This window comes from Schistocerca piceifrons, chromosome 7 (genome assembly GCF_021461385.2).
Source record: "Schistocerca piceifrons isolate TAMUIC-IGC-003096 chromosome 7, iqSchPice1.1, whole genome shotgun sequence".
In the NCBI taxonomy this organism is placed as follows: Eukaryota; Metazoa; Arthropoda; class Insecta; order Orthoptera; family Acrididae; genus Schistocerca; species Schistocerca piceifrons.
Genome location: NC_060144.1, coordinates 330,078,422 through 330,093,210, shown reverse-complemented (window position 1 = coordinate 330,093,210; position 14,789 = coordinate 330,078,422). Strand labels below are relative to the sequence as shown.

The window sequence follows — 14,789 nt, the reverse complement described above, 5'->3', positions numbered from 1 at the left end:
GAACATGCTCGATATTGCTCCTTACAGAGTTGGCAACTCCGTACACACTGTGATACGTAGCACCCTTAAGATCGTAGCCATGGATCCTACCTGTTTTACGCTGGTTTTCCATAGTTGGAGCGGGTTTCCTGGCTCAGAACTACGTCAATATCATTATCTACAAAGAGCATAGGTAAGTACTCGCTTTTAGTTCGGCTGATTTCTTTTATGTTTAAATGGCGTATTCGGAGTGGAGGGCCAAGTCTTTAGATCAGCTAGACCTGAAAAGGTTCGTTTTTAAGGAATTATGATTTGTCTGTATGTTAGTAGCCAGGAAATCCAACATTTGGCCTGGCTGCCAATTCGCCCAGATATATAATCGACTCGACTATGGCATGCATCGCACTACTAATCCCTTATTCGAAAATTACGAGATTCGTTTTTCCTACTTATCTTCATTAACTTACATTTTTCTGTATTGCAAAAAGCTTTCATTGATCACATGAAGTAGAATTTCTCTCTAAACCATCCTGTATTCTTCTACAGTCACTCATTGAAGATATTATACGTATACTACATTCTCATCAGCAGTCACAGACTGCCGCACCCTCTCTGTCAGATGATTTATGTATATACAGGCTGATACCGTGATGATGTTACAAACTTTCAGGGACGATGGAAAAGGGTAAATACATCAATCTGAGGTAAGGAATCCTAGTCCGGAAGCGACCTAGTGGAAAGGTATAAGTGAAAATCTACCCAAGTTCCGCATTAGCCTCGTGCTACGCTGAAACTAAGGGCCTCAAGTTCCGAACTCTGATCATGGCGTATATATAGATAATTTCCCTTGTTGATGAACTAGTAACGGCGCACTTAACTTGCTGCCAGGCAGACCGAAAATCTTAAGTCTGGGGTTCAGTAATAAGGAATTCCCTTTACCATCACAGGTTTTACGAGTGGCTACATTCACAATAGTTGATCAAAATGCCGTCCGCCAGTGTCAATCCACGCACTGCATCACCGCACAAAATTCTGTCATAGCCGCTTTTACTCCCCGGTGTCGTTTGAACAGTGTCGGAAGAAGGGATAAATCTTTCTAGGAGATACCCTTCAGTCTCGAAAGGCGACTCGTTCACAAGACTTTTAGCATGAGCCCACAAGAAGAATTCAAGTGATGTGAGATAAACTGACGTGTCTGGCCACGAAATAGGATCTCCTCTGGCTAACCGCTTTCCAGGGAATGTGTGAGCCAGGTGTTCACGAACTATTAGTCAAAAGTGAGACGGTGCTCCGCCATGTTGGAATCGCATGCGTCGAAAAACCCCCACAGTCTTAACAATAACAATACTGGCACACACATTCCACTTCAGAGCTGTCAGAACGACTTTCGCTTACAAATTTCAAATCCGTCGTTTGCGGACCAGGGTACTTCATCTCAGACTGATACATTTACCCTTCTCCATCATCCCTGCATTACGAAATCACCCTGTAGAGAACAAGAGCTGGTTTATCACACTTGCAGCGCCGAGGACAACGTGTTGGGCCCCATTACTTAAAAATTCTTCGAGACACATATGTGGGAAATACTGAAAACGACGAGCGTCCTGGGTTCCTCGGAATATTATCAGCTGATGAAATCATGGAAAAACGGCGAGAACTGGTTATGAACGATGGCCGAATCGCACTCAGAGAGGTCGCTGATGATGCTGAAATACCAATGAGCGCATTTTTCGCATATTTTTGGTATGAAACTTATGAGTGCAAAATTTGTTCCAAAAGCAGCGGCGAATGGAAATTTCACAGGGGTTGCTAGAGTGATTCAACAGCAATGCGGAAGTGAAATGGGTCACAACAGGCGATGAAACATGGGCTTACGGATATGACGTCGAAACTGTGGTTCAAACGTCTCAGTAGAAACATTCTACATCGCCAAAGTTATTAACGCCGTATTGGACAGTGATTTGTAGCCACAAGATATATCAACAAAGATGATGATGATGAGGTTCCATACTCCGAGGAGCGTAGGGAACGATGCGGGAAACCCGCACCGCCGACAAGGCAAGGTCCTAGCGGAGGTGGTTTTCCATTTCCTTCCTCCGACCGTAATGGGGATGAATGATGATGATGATGAAGACGACACAACAACAATCAGTCATCTCGAGGCAGGGAAAATCCCTGACCCCGCCGGGAATCGAACCTGGGACCCCATACGCGGGAAGCGAGAACGCTACCGCAAGACCACGAGCTGCGGACATCAATAAAGAAATAACATACTAATTCAGAAAGCGTTTCTGAAGAAGAGAAATTTGTTAACATCGAGTATAGATTTAAGTGTCAGGAAGTCCTTTCTGAAAGTATTTGTATGGAGTGTAGCCATGTATGGAAGTGAAACATGGACGATAAATAGTTTGGACAAGAAGAGAATAGAAACTTTCGAAATGTGCTGTTACAGAAGAATGCTGAAGATTAGATGGGTAAATCACATAACTAATGAGGAGGTATTCAATAGGATTGGGGAGAAGAGAAGTTTGTGGCACAACTTGACTAGAAGAAGGGATCGATTGGTAGGACATGTTCTGAGGCATCAAGGGATCACCAATTTAGCATTGGAGGGCAGCATGGAGGGTACAAATCGTAGAGGGAGACCAAGAGATGAATACACCAAGCAGATTCAGAAGGATGTAGGTTGCAGTAGGTACTGGGAGATGAAGAAGCTTGCACAGGATAGAGTAGCATTGAGAGCTGCATCAAACCAGTCTCAGGACTGAAGATCACAACTACACATACTAATTCAACGCATTTAGCTCGAAGAAATTTGAAAAAAACTGCGTCAGTAGTTATGATGAAACGTTTCGTTGTTTTGCCCCTGCAAATGCCCTTGCTCACACTTCGTTGCTTGTTCGTGCATTTTTATCAAAAAAACTATTCTGTAATGATGCCTTAGGCTCCATATTTGCCAGACGTGGTACTATGTGACTTTTTTCCAGTCGCAAACTTAAAGTAAACCTTAAAATACCATCGTTTTACAAGCCTAGATGAGATTCAAAACGCATCTCCGTCAGAACTAAAAACTGTATCTAAGATCGAGTTCCATTAATGTTTGCCGGCCGCTCTGGTCGAGTGGTTCTAGGCACATCAGTGCGGAATCACGCTGCTACTACGGTCGCAGGTTCGAATCCTGCCTCGGGCATGGATGTGTGTGATGTCCTTAGGTTAGTTAGGTTTAAGTAGTTCTAAGTTCTAGGGGACTGATGACCTCAGACGTTAAGTCCCATTGTGCTTAGAGCCATTTGAACCATTTTCCATTAATGTTTCGGGCATTGGAAAAACTTCTGGCTTAAGTACGTAATTTCACAAGCTGCGATATCGTCGCGAAAAAACACAGTGACCTGTACGTGTAATAAGTTTCTTTAATTTACGTCTATGGTCACAATATTTTTTGTTTAACAGATTACCGGTTTCCGTCTTTAATGACCATCATCACATCTGTTTCATAAAAACAAAGTCCTAATGTACTGCAGCCATAGTGGCATCGTCAAACGTTAAATGTGGAATCAGCACCAGCATCGTCAAATACATATAAATCACATCACATGCACGAGTTATGCTGTCAGTAAAACTACTTGTTTTTATGAAACAGATCTGATGATGGTAATTAAAGACCGAAACCGGTAATCTGTTAAACAAAAAAGATTGTGACCATAGACGTAAATTAAAGAACTTTATTAAGTACATAATATCTACTGAGGACTATTTACAAGGGAAAAGATTGCTGTAGACGAGTGATAGTCAACGTGGTCTCTACCACTCATTAGTGGAAGTTCCATGTTTCATGAGGGGTGGTAGGCAGTAGCGGATTTTGAAAACATTTCCACTGGATTTTCGTAAAATTTTGACATAAATTATTTGGACCCAATCATTACATTATGCTTCAACTTGCTGTAACTTTGCTTCACACACTGAGGTAACAAAAGTCATGGGATTCTTTCTTCTTTGGCTACTGCCTTTATCCCGCATTGTGCGCAGGGTTAAGTATGGATTTGGCATGGTGAATGTTTAAGGGGTGGCCGGATGCCCTTCCTGCCACCACCCCATACCCCTCGGGACGGAATTAGTGTACCCCAGCTGTCTGCGTCTAGTGTAAATCGTGAAATAGTGTCTCAAATGTCTGCGAGCCGTGTAACTGAGGCGGGACGTGGGGATGAGCCCGGTATTCACCTATGAGGATGTGGAAAACCGCCTAAAAACCACATCCAGGCTGGCCGGCACACCGGCCGTCGTCGTTAATTCGCCGGGCGGATTCGATCCGTGGCCGGCGCGCCTACCCGAGTCCAGGAAGCAGCGCGTTAGCGCTCTCGGCTATACTGGCGGGTCAAGAAAAGTCACGGGATACCTCCCAATATCGTCTCGGACCTCCTTTTGCCAGGCGTAGTGCAGTAACTCGACGTGGCTTGGCCTCAACAAGTTGTTGGAAGTCCCCTGCAGAAATATTGAGCCATGCCGCCTCTATAACGGTCCATAACTGCGAAAGTGTTGCCGATGCAGAATTTTGTGCACGGACTGACCTCTCGATTATATCTCATAAATGTTGGATTTAATTCACGTCGGGCGATCTGGATGGCCAAATCACTCGCTCAAACTGTTCAGAATGTTCTTCAAACCAATTATGAACAATTGTGGCCCGGTGACATTTTCATCCTTGTTTGGTAACACAAAGTCCATCAACAGCTCCAGATGGTTTCCAAGCAGCAGAACACAACCATTTCCAGTTGATGGTCGGTTCATTTAGAACAGAGGACCGTGTCCATTCCATATAAACACACCCGACACCATTATGGAGCTACCACCAGCTTGCACAGGGTCTTGTTTACAACTTGGGTTCATGTAGAGATAGAGAAGATGCAACGGGGAGCAGCGCGCTTCGTTACAGGATCATTTAGTAATCGCGAAAGCGTTACGGAGATGATAGATAAACTCCAGTGGAAGACTCTGCAGGAGAGACGCTCAGTAGCTCGGTACGGGCTTTTGTTGAAGTTTCGAGAACATACCTTCACCGAAGAGTCGAGCAGTATATTGCTCCGTCCTATGTATATCTCGGGAAGAGACCACGAGGCCGGCCTGGGTGGCCGAGCGGTTCTAGGCGCTGCAGCCTGGAACCACGCGACCGCTACGGTCGCAGGTTCGAATCCTGCCTCAGGCATGGATGTGTGTGATGTCCTTAGGTTAGTTAGGTTTAAGTATTTCTAAGTTCTAGGGGACTGATGATCTCAGAAGTTTAGTCCCATAGTGCTCAGAGCCATTTGAACCATTTGAAAACCATGAGGATAAAATCAGGGAGATTAGAGCCCACACAGAGGCATATCGACAATCTTTCTTTCCACGAACAATACGAGACTGGAATAGAAGGGAGAACCGATAGAGGTACTCAAAGTACCCTCCGCCACACATCGTCAGGTGGCTTGTGGATTATGAGTGTGGATGTAGATGTAGATGGCTTCGTGGGGTCTGCACCACACTGCAACGACACCATCAGTTCTTACCAAATGAAATCGGAACTCATGTGATCACACCACGGTTTTACAGTCGTCTATGGTCACGAGCCCAGGAGAGGCGTTGCAAGCGATGTCGTGTTCTTAGCAAAGGCGCTCGCGTCGGTTGCCTGCTGCCGTAGCCCATTAAGGGAAAATTTCACCGCACTGTCCTAACCGATACGTTCGTGGTGCGTCCTACATAGATTTCTGCGGTTGTTTCACGCAGTGTTGCTTGTCTACTAGCTCTGACAATTCTACGCAAACGCGTCTGTTCTCGGTGGATTAGTGAAGAGCGTCGGCTACTGCCGTCTCCGTGCTGAGCGTTACGCCTCAGATGCGGTTTTCTCGGCACATCCTTCACACTGTAGGTATCGGAATACTGAATTCCCTAACGATTTCGGAAATGGAACGTCCCATGCGTCCAGCTCCAACTATCACTTCGCGTTCAAACTCTGTTGATTATCGTCATGCATGCTTCGGAAAAAGGTTCACATGTACCACCTGAGTACCTATTACACCTCCGCCAATTCATTGCCCTTTGATACATGCTATACGCAATACTACCGCCATCAGTATATGTGCCTATCACTGTCCCTTCCCTTTTGTCACCACAGTGTATACTTTGAACGGTAAAGTTACTTTCCTAGTTTATAAATCACCTTTACTGAGAAAAATTCTTCATTTACATCTGCGTGGCTACTCCGCGATTCACACTTATGTGCCTGGCAGACGGTTCATCGAACCATTTTCATACTACTTCCCTACCATTTCACTCTCGAATGGCGCGTGGGAAAAAGAAGCACCTAAATCTTTCCGCTCGACCTCTGATTTCTCTTATTTTATTATGATGATCATTTCTCCCTGCGTAGGTGGCTGTCAACAAAATGTTTACGCATTTGGAAGAGAAAGTTGGTGATTGAAATTTCGTAAATAGATCTTGCCGAAAAGAAAACCGCCTTTGTTTCAGTGACTGCCACCCCACCTCGCGTATCATATTAGTGACACTCTCACCCGTATTGCGCGATAATACGAAACGAGCTGCCCCTCTTTGCACTTTTACGATGTCCTCCGTCAATCCTACCTGGTAAGGATCCCATACCGCGCAGCAATATTCCAGCACAGGACGGACAAGTGTAATGTAGGCTGTCTCTAGAGTGAATTTGTCGCATCTTCAAAGTGTTCTGCCAACAAATTGCAGTCTTTGTTTCGACTTTCCCACAATATTATCTATGTGGTCTCTCCAATTTAAGTTGCTCGTAATTGTAATTCCTAGGTATTTAGTCGAATTGACAGCCCTTAGATTTGTGCGATTTATCGTATACCAAAAATTTATCAAAAATTGGTTCAAATGGTTCTAAGCACTATGGGACTTAACATCTGAGGTCATCAGTCCCCTAGCACTTCTAACTACGTAAACTTAACTAACCTAAGGACATCACACACGTCCATGCCCGAGGCAGGGCCGGCCGCCGTGGTCTCGCGGTTCTAGGCGCGCAGTCCGGAACCGCGCGACTGCTACGGTCGCAGGTTCGAATCCTGCCTCGGGCATGGATGTGTGTGATGTCCTTAGGTTAGTTAGGTTTAAGTAGTTCTAAGTTCTAGGGGACTGATGACCTCAGATGTTGAGTCCCATAGTGCTCAGAGCCAGCCAGCCAGCCAGCCTGAGGCAGGATTCGAACCTGCGACCATAGCAGCAGCGCCGTTCCGGACTGAAGCGCCTAAAACCGCTCAGCCACAGCGGCCGGCCCAAAATTTATCGGATTTCTTTTAATACCCATGTGGATGACCTCGCACTTTTCTTTGTTTAGTGCTAATTGCCACTTTCCGCACCAAACAGAAATTCTCTCCAAATCATTTTGTAATTGGAATTGATCGTCTGATGATTTTACTAGACGGTAAATTACAGAATCATCTGCAAACAATCTAAGGGGGCTGCTCAGATTATTACCTAGATCATTTATGAAAATCAGGAACAGCAGAGGGCCTATGACACTACCTTGCGGAACGCCAGATGTCACTTCCGTTCTACTCGATGATTTACCGTCTATCACTTCTTACTGTGACCTCTCTGAGAGGAGGGTTAGAAGATTTTACACCTAACAGAGCGACGAAAGTGAGTGGCAGGTGAAAAATGTTGAGTATCCATGCTCTAGACGAATAATTAAAAATACGAGGGGGGACCCAAAAGTAACAGGAATCGTAATGAAGTACATCGTTTACTTGCAGTAGCAGGTTGCGCCGCCAGAGGGTTGTAGTAGGAGCTCTGCTGAGTCGTTCTGCCACGCGGCGTCACCCAACCGTGAGAAGTGTGGTTTCTTTGGCAGTTCTTTGAGTGTGCGTACAGTGCAGACGTGACACGAGGAAATGGCTAGTTCTTACAAACAACTTGCGGCAGTGAAGTTTTGTTTCTTGCTCGGCAAGAACGCAGCAGAAACTGTTGCGATGATTCAGACAGCCTACAAAGACCATGCTCTCAGTAAAACGCAAGTGTACGAATGGTTTTCTCGGTTTAAAAAGGTAGAAATGGTGGCTGAAGATTAGCCCCATTCCGGTCGACCTTCAAGTACTCGAAACGAAGACAACAGCGACAAAATCCGTGATCTCATCAGTGAAGATCGACGCAGGACAATCGACCAACTCGAGAACTTGCCCGGGTTCTCCTGGAGCTCAATTCAGGGCATCTTGACCATCGATTTGGGGATGCGAAGAGTGGCAGCAAAATTCGTGCCGAAGCTTCTTACCGGAGACCAAAGGGATCGTCGCGTTCAAGCCTGTCTCGAAATGAAGGCCGCGTTCAAAGATGATCCACATTTTTTCAACAAAATCATTACAGGCGATGAGTCGTGGTGCTATGGGTACGACCGAGAAAGCAAACAACAGTCATCACAATGGAAGTCACTTGTCTCACCTCGACCAAAAAAAGTTCGACAAGTGAAATCAAATGTGAAAACGATGTTGATCTGTCTTTTTGACATCAAAGGGATCGTACACTCTGAATTTGTAAACCAACAATTCTATTTGGAGGTTACGAAACGGCTTCGCAGAAGTTTGCCGCGAAAACGTCCGGCTTTGTGGGATTCTGGTGTGTGGTTCCTGCATCACGACAACGCTCCCGCGCACACGGCTCTCAGCGTTCGTCAGTTTTTGGCCTCAGCGAAGACGACTACCTTGACCCACGCGCCCTATTCGCCGGATTTAGCACCCTCGGACTTCTTCCAATTCCCGAGGATGAAAAGTGACTTGAGAGGGAAGCGTTTTGCGGATGTGGAAGACGTAAAACGCAATGTCATGAAAGTGCTAGCAGGTATCAAAGAAATTCCGGTTATTTTTGGGTCCCCCCTCGTATAGTTCTTCCCAAAAAGCAAAAATTCCCTTTTTTTTTTTTGAACAGACTTCATACATATTATGCCTATACATTCGTGAACGTTGTACCCTCCATCATTCACCGTTCGAATGCAGAAATGCCGGGATGCGTAGTGTTTAGCTGGCTGTGGACGAGCGTGGCTGCAGCGGCAGGGAGGCGGGTGCGCGGAGCAGTTAGCTGTCGAGGGGAGCGGCGCGGCGGCGTGTGGGGATGCGCCGCCAGGGGGAGCTGCCCTCTGCGAGCCGGCACCCGCTCTCGGCAGCCACTCACCGCTGCGGTCGATTCGTTTTTCATTATTTAAGACGTCCATTCACTGCTGGGTACAGCCTCGACGTGATTATACAACACTAGAGACGAGCACCGCCAATCTAATAAGGGCGACACTTTTCCAAGCAGAGCTCCGAGGCAGTAAACCTAGAAAAAATCTCCACGACAACAATTTCTCTCAGAAACAAGCACTATTACTTTCTGAGCGTTGTTAACAGGAAATATACACTATGTGATCGAACGTATCCGGACACTTGGCTGAAAATGACTTACAAGTCCGTGGCGCCCTCCATCGGTAATGCTGGAATTCAATACGATGTTGACACACTCTTAGCCTTGATTACACCTTCCACTCTCGCAGGCATACGTTCAATCAGGTGTTCGAAGGTTTCTTGGGGAATAGCAGCCCATTCTTCACGGAGTGCTGCACTGAGGAGAGGTATCGATGTCGGTCGGTGAGGCCTGGCACGAAGTCGGTGTTCCAGAACACCCGAAATGCGTTCTTTAGGATTCAGGTCAGGAATCCATGCAGGCCGGTCCATTACAGGGATGTTATTTCTCGAGTAACCACTCCGCCACAGGCCGTGCATTACGAACAGGTGTTCGATTGTGTTGAAAGATGCAATCGCCATCCCCGAATTGCTCTTCAAAGGTGGGAAGCAAAAAGGTGCTTGAAACATCAACGGAGGCCTGCTCTGTGATAATGCTGCGCAAAACAACAGGGGTGCAAGCCCCCTCCATGAAAAACACGTCCACACCGTAACACCACCGCCTCCGAATTTTACTGTTGGCACTACACACGCTGGCAGATGAGGTTTACCGGGCATTCGCCATACCCACACCCTGCCATCGGATCGCCACATAGTGTACAGTGATTCGTTACCCCACACCACGTTTTTCAACTGTTCAATCGTCCAATGTTTACGCTCCTTACACCAAGCAAGGCGTCGTTTGGCATTTACCGGCGTGATGTGTGGCTTATGAGCAGCTGCTCGACCATGAATTCCAATTATCACACCTCCTGCCTAACTGTCATAGTACTCACAGTGGATGCTGATTCAGTTTGGAATTCCTGTGTGATAGTCTGGATAGATGGCTGCCTATTACACATTACGACACTCTTCAACTGTTGGCGGTCTCTGTCAGTCAACAGACGATGTCAGCCTGTACGCTTTTGTGCTGTACGTGTCCCTTCACGTTTCCACTTCACTATCACATCGGAAACAGTGGACCTAGGGATGTTTAGGAGTGTGGAAATCTCGCGTACAGACGTATGACGCAAGTGACACCTAATCACCTGACCACGTTCGAAGTACGTGAGTTCCGCGGAGCGCCCATTCTATGTCTAATGACTACTGAGGTTCCTGATATGGAGAACCTGGCAGTAGGTGGCAGCACAATGCACCTAATATGAAAAACGTATGTTTTTGGGTGTGTCCGGATACTTTTGATAACATAGTGTATCAGTAACACGTCTCAGCTAATGTAAACCAGTAACTGGACATGTAGACAGCGTTATGAGACACTGTTGAGTCACATTAATTGACGATCTGTCAGAAACCTGAAAAACCACCTTTCGTAGCGCGGACTGTTGCGAAACGTGCAGGAAGTTCGTCACTGAGTTTGTGGAATTCTGAACATAGCGGGAGTAAACACGACAGGGAGCTAAAGATGAAACCTGTCTGCAGATGTAAGAATGTAAGGATATGAAAGGGAAGCAGTAATTGAGAAGGGAGTGAGACAGGATAGCAGCTCTTATGTTATTCAATCTGTAGATTGAGCAAGCAGTAAAATAAAACAAGGGGAAATTTGGAAAGAGAAATGAAGTTCACGGAGCAGAAGTTAAAAACTTTCAGATTTGCCAATGATACAGTAAAAATGTAAATATCGTGTGACTAGGGCCTCGCGTTGGGTAGACCGTTAGCCGGGTGCAAGTCTTTTGATTTGACGCCACTTCGGCGTCGTGCGCGTCGGTGGGTATGGAATGACGATGATTAGGACAACACAACACCCAGTCCCTGAGTGGAGAAAATCTCCGACCCAGCCGGGAATCCAACTCGGGCCCTTAGGATTGACATTCTACGCGCTGACCACTCTTTTTTTTAATATCACAGAATTTGCACTCGTACTACAAAAACGAACATTTAAGCGGAAGTCAATCTGTAGCCTCATACAGTTTCATCTTATGAAGCTCAAACGGTAACCACTTTTTTTTTAATAGAGTGGTCAGTTACGAGCAGGTGGAGACAAGGCGGGCAGGGGTCGGTACCCGAGGCCTGGCCACAGTGCCTCCCCCCTCCCATCCCTGAATCACTCCCTCACCTCTCAGCTACCGGGGGCGGACAATGAAACAGGAATTCTGCTAGAGACGGCAAAGGACTCGGTAGAGCAGCTAAACAGAATGGATGATTTGTAGAAAATATATTATAAGATGAGTATCAATAAAAGTGAAACAGCAGTAATGGAACGTATTCGATGGTGAGGGAATTAGATTAGGTAATGAGAAACTACATGTTGTCAACAAATTTGGCTATTTGGGTAGCAATATAAACGACCACCGACGAAATAGAGACCTTACAAAATGCAGAATGGCAATAGCAAGAAAGAACGTTCGGAAAAGAGGTATCTAACATGGAATATAAGTGTAAGTCTTCGGTAATGTTTTCTGATGGCATTTGTCTGATTTGTACCCTTGTACGGAAGTGAAACCTGGACTGCAAATAGTTCAGACAAGAAGATCATAAATGTTAATAAAAAGTACAAAAATCCAATTGCCGAGTGGTCTCCCTCCAAATTTGGAAAGATTTTTCGTGGTATGCTGACAGACCGAATAGTATGCACAAGGTACCCTGTCCGGTTTACGGTTGGAGACAGTGCACTCTGCTGAGGTGGACTGGGAAAACAGGTTTATCTTTATGCAGCATATTCGACTCAGAAGAGGGGCTATTGAGAAAAAGATTATTCGGTTAAAAGCACACACACAAACTATTCCAACGATGAGAGTGGAGCCGGCCAGAGTGGCCCTGCGGTTCTGGGCGCTACTGTCTGGAGCCGAGCGACCGCTACGGTCGCAGGTTCGAATCCTGCCTCGGGCATGGATGTGTGTGATGTCCTTAGGTTAGTTAGGTTTAATTAGTTCTAAGTTCTAGGCGACTTATGACCTCAGCAGTTGAGTCGCATAGTGCCCATAGCCATTTGAACCATTTGGTGAGAGTGGGGCAAAACGTTCCTGAGCACGAATGCGAAACAGCAATGCTTATGTTATTAAGAAGTACGATATGCGTGGCTGTCTGAAGCAGGATTGCTCCATGCTTCCTAATCACGCAGGTCTGCTGTTTTGCATTTATTCGGCAGTACCAGGCCCTCAGCTATCAATAAAAATGTCCTTTCTGGACGGGAATACTCGTAACCAACGAGTGCAGATTGTGACACATGGACAACGACAAACTGAAATTTGGGTCCGGCCATCATTCGTGTACGGATAGCCGAAGCGGATAAAGCGACCGCACGCGTGAAGTCGGAAATCCGGCTTCGAGTCCCGGTCTGGCACAAATTTTTGTTGTGTCATTCCAATATACACTCCGAGGTGGTTCGTATTTGTAACTGCGAATAAATTTCCTGACTTCATTGACAGAACCACGACCTCAGCTCCGTTTCCACCGCTTCATAACTGTCAAAGTGAAGCCTTAGAAGGCGTTCTTTAAGTTTTGTAAACAGATGACAATCGAGTAGGGTGAAGTTGGGACTGTATGAAGGGATGATGGAAGACATTGAACCGAAGGCGTCGGATGTCGCAGCGCTTGTCTGTGATCTGCCTTTCTCATGCTGAAGGAAAGGGTGCCCCGTATGAGGATGAACTCTCCGAAATCGAAATTCGATTACAGCACACTGTTTCCGACGGACCAACATACTAACGTTACACCTCGCCATGTTACACGCTGAAGTTCGAAGGCCTCTGGCGACAGACAGCTGCAAATATTTAGACATGAAGAATAAAGATGAAGAATGTTCGTAACATTAGTTTTATTTAAAGATCTTTAAGAGTTTTCAGGCAACGGTCTTGCCGCAGTGGTTACTCCGGTTCCCGTGAGATGATCGAAGTTAAGCGCTGTCGGGCGTCGTCGGCACTTGGATGGGTGACCATACAGGCCGCCATGTGCTGTTGCCATTTTTCGGATACACTCAGCCTCGTGATGCCAATTGAGTAGCTACTCGACCGATTAGTAGCGGCTTCGGTCAAGAATACCATCATAACGACCGGGAGAGCGGGGTGCTGACCCCACGCCCCTCCTATCCGCATCCTCCACTGAGGATGACACGGCGGTCGGATGGTCCCGGTAGGCCACTCGTGGCCTGAAGACGGAGCACTTTTTTAAGAGTTTTCACATAAAAAATTCGGAGGCATTACTTTTCAGAATGCTCTCATAGATGTGGCACGTTTCCCCAGTATGCTTACGAATGTATATGCTGGAATGTGTGTTACATCAATGACGAACATGACTACATTGGAGCATTAGGAAATCTGCTATCTTTCACATAATAAAATTTATTACGGCTGGCTATCTCCGTGATGCCGTAGCAGACGACGATAGAGAGATTAAATATAGGACAATATAAATTGCTGTCCATAGCAAGGTATGTCTATTTTCATAGGAAGGAATGTCATACGAGTTGAGCTATCGAAGAAGAGATACTGAAATCCCGGAAAAGTCAACTTTAATTTTCTTTACGCCCAGAGCATGATCGCAAACATAGATCAGTTTATTATGAATTTCAGATCTGAACATTGACGTATAAAAACAGTCCATGGAATACAAACAGTTATTCCAATATGGAGGCGTCAATTCCGCATTTGATTTTAACTGATGTCGCCAGAATGGATTTATTCCACATACTTTTCTACATAGTGCCATATCAAAATGGGTAGTAAAACGTTGTATCGCTGCGATCAAATACGAGGATTAAAATGAATTAAAATTAGATAAGAATATGTTGTGATGTTTCTTCCCTAACCGTTTTCTCATCGGCGTTACGATGGTAACTGAGCAGGAAAGAAGACGCGTTCGACACAGTTCTCATTTAAGGGAGGATGAAGCAGGGGTGGTACTCCTTGGGAAGGGGAAGGGGCAAAGTGTGAGAGGGGGTGGGGGGAGGGGAGAGATCCGGGGACAGGGAGGGAAACCCCACGTTCTGACTGTGCCCAAGTTCTGCGCGCCGTAGGCATCGGCGATTGTGTACCGGGAGGATAGGTTTGTTTACTCCAGAATGTACGGTTGCGGCAAGAGGCGAGCGGGCAGCGCGGAGAGGTGGCGCAGCGCCGGCGGCGACGCGCTGTCCGCTTATCGGGGATATCGGCGGCCGTGGTCGACCGGAGCGATGCGCGCGGCGCCGCCAATCGATAGCAATCCGCGCCGCCCGCCATTCCGGCCGACGCGCCGCCCGGAACCAATCCCGCTCGGCCGGCGCCCGCTCTGAGGCGCGACGCCAGCGCCGCGTCGCGACGCTTCACCACGCCGCGCCGCGCGACGCCGCTGGCCGGACGCCGCCGCCGCCTAGGCCGGCGACGCCGCGGCTGCGGCTTTACGACGCGCGGCCGCCGCCAACAAAAGAAGGCGACGCGACGCCGGGCCGTCGCTGGCGGCCGGTGC

The 14,789-nt window shown here is 46.8% G+C and overlaps 1 non-coding gene across 1 annotated transcript; it reads left to right on the top strand.

Moving 5' to 3' along the window:
* Nucleotides 1-5,095: 5,095 nt before the first annotated feature.
* Nucleotides 5,096-5,179, top strand: Trnas-gga. The gene is given in 2 exon segments: nucleotides 5,096-5,135; nucleotides 5,145-5,179. It is a non-coding gene; the product is annotated as a tRNA-Ser (tRNA).
* Nucleotides 5,180-14,789: the final 9,610 nt, after the last annotated feature.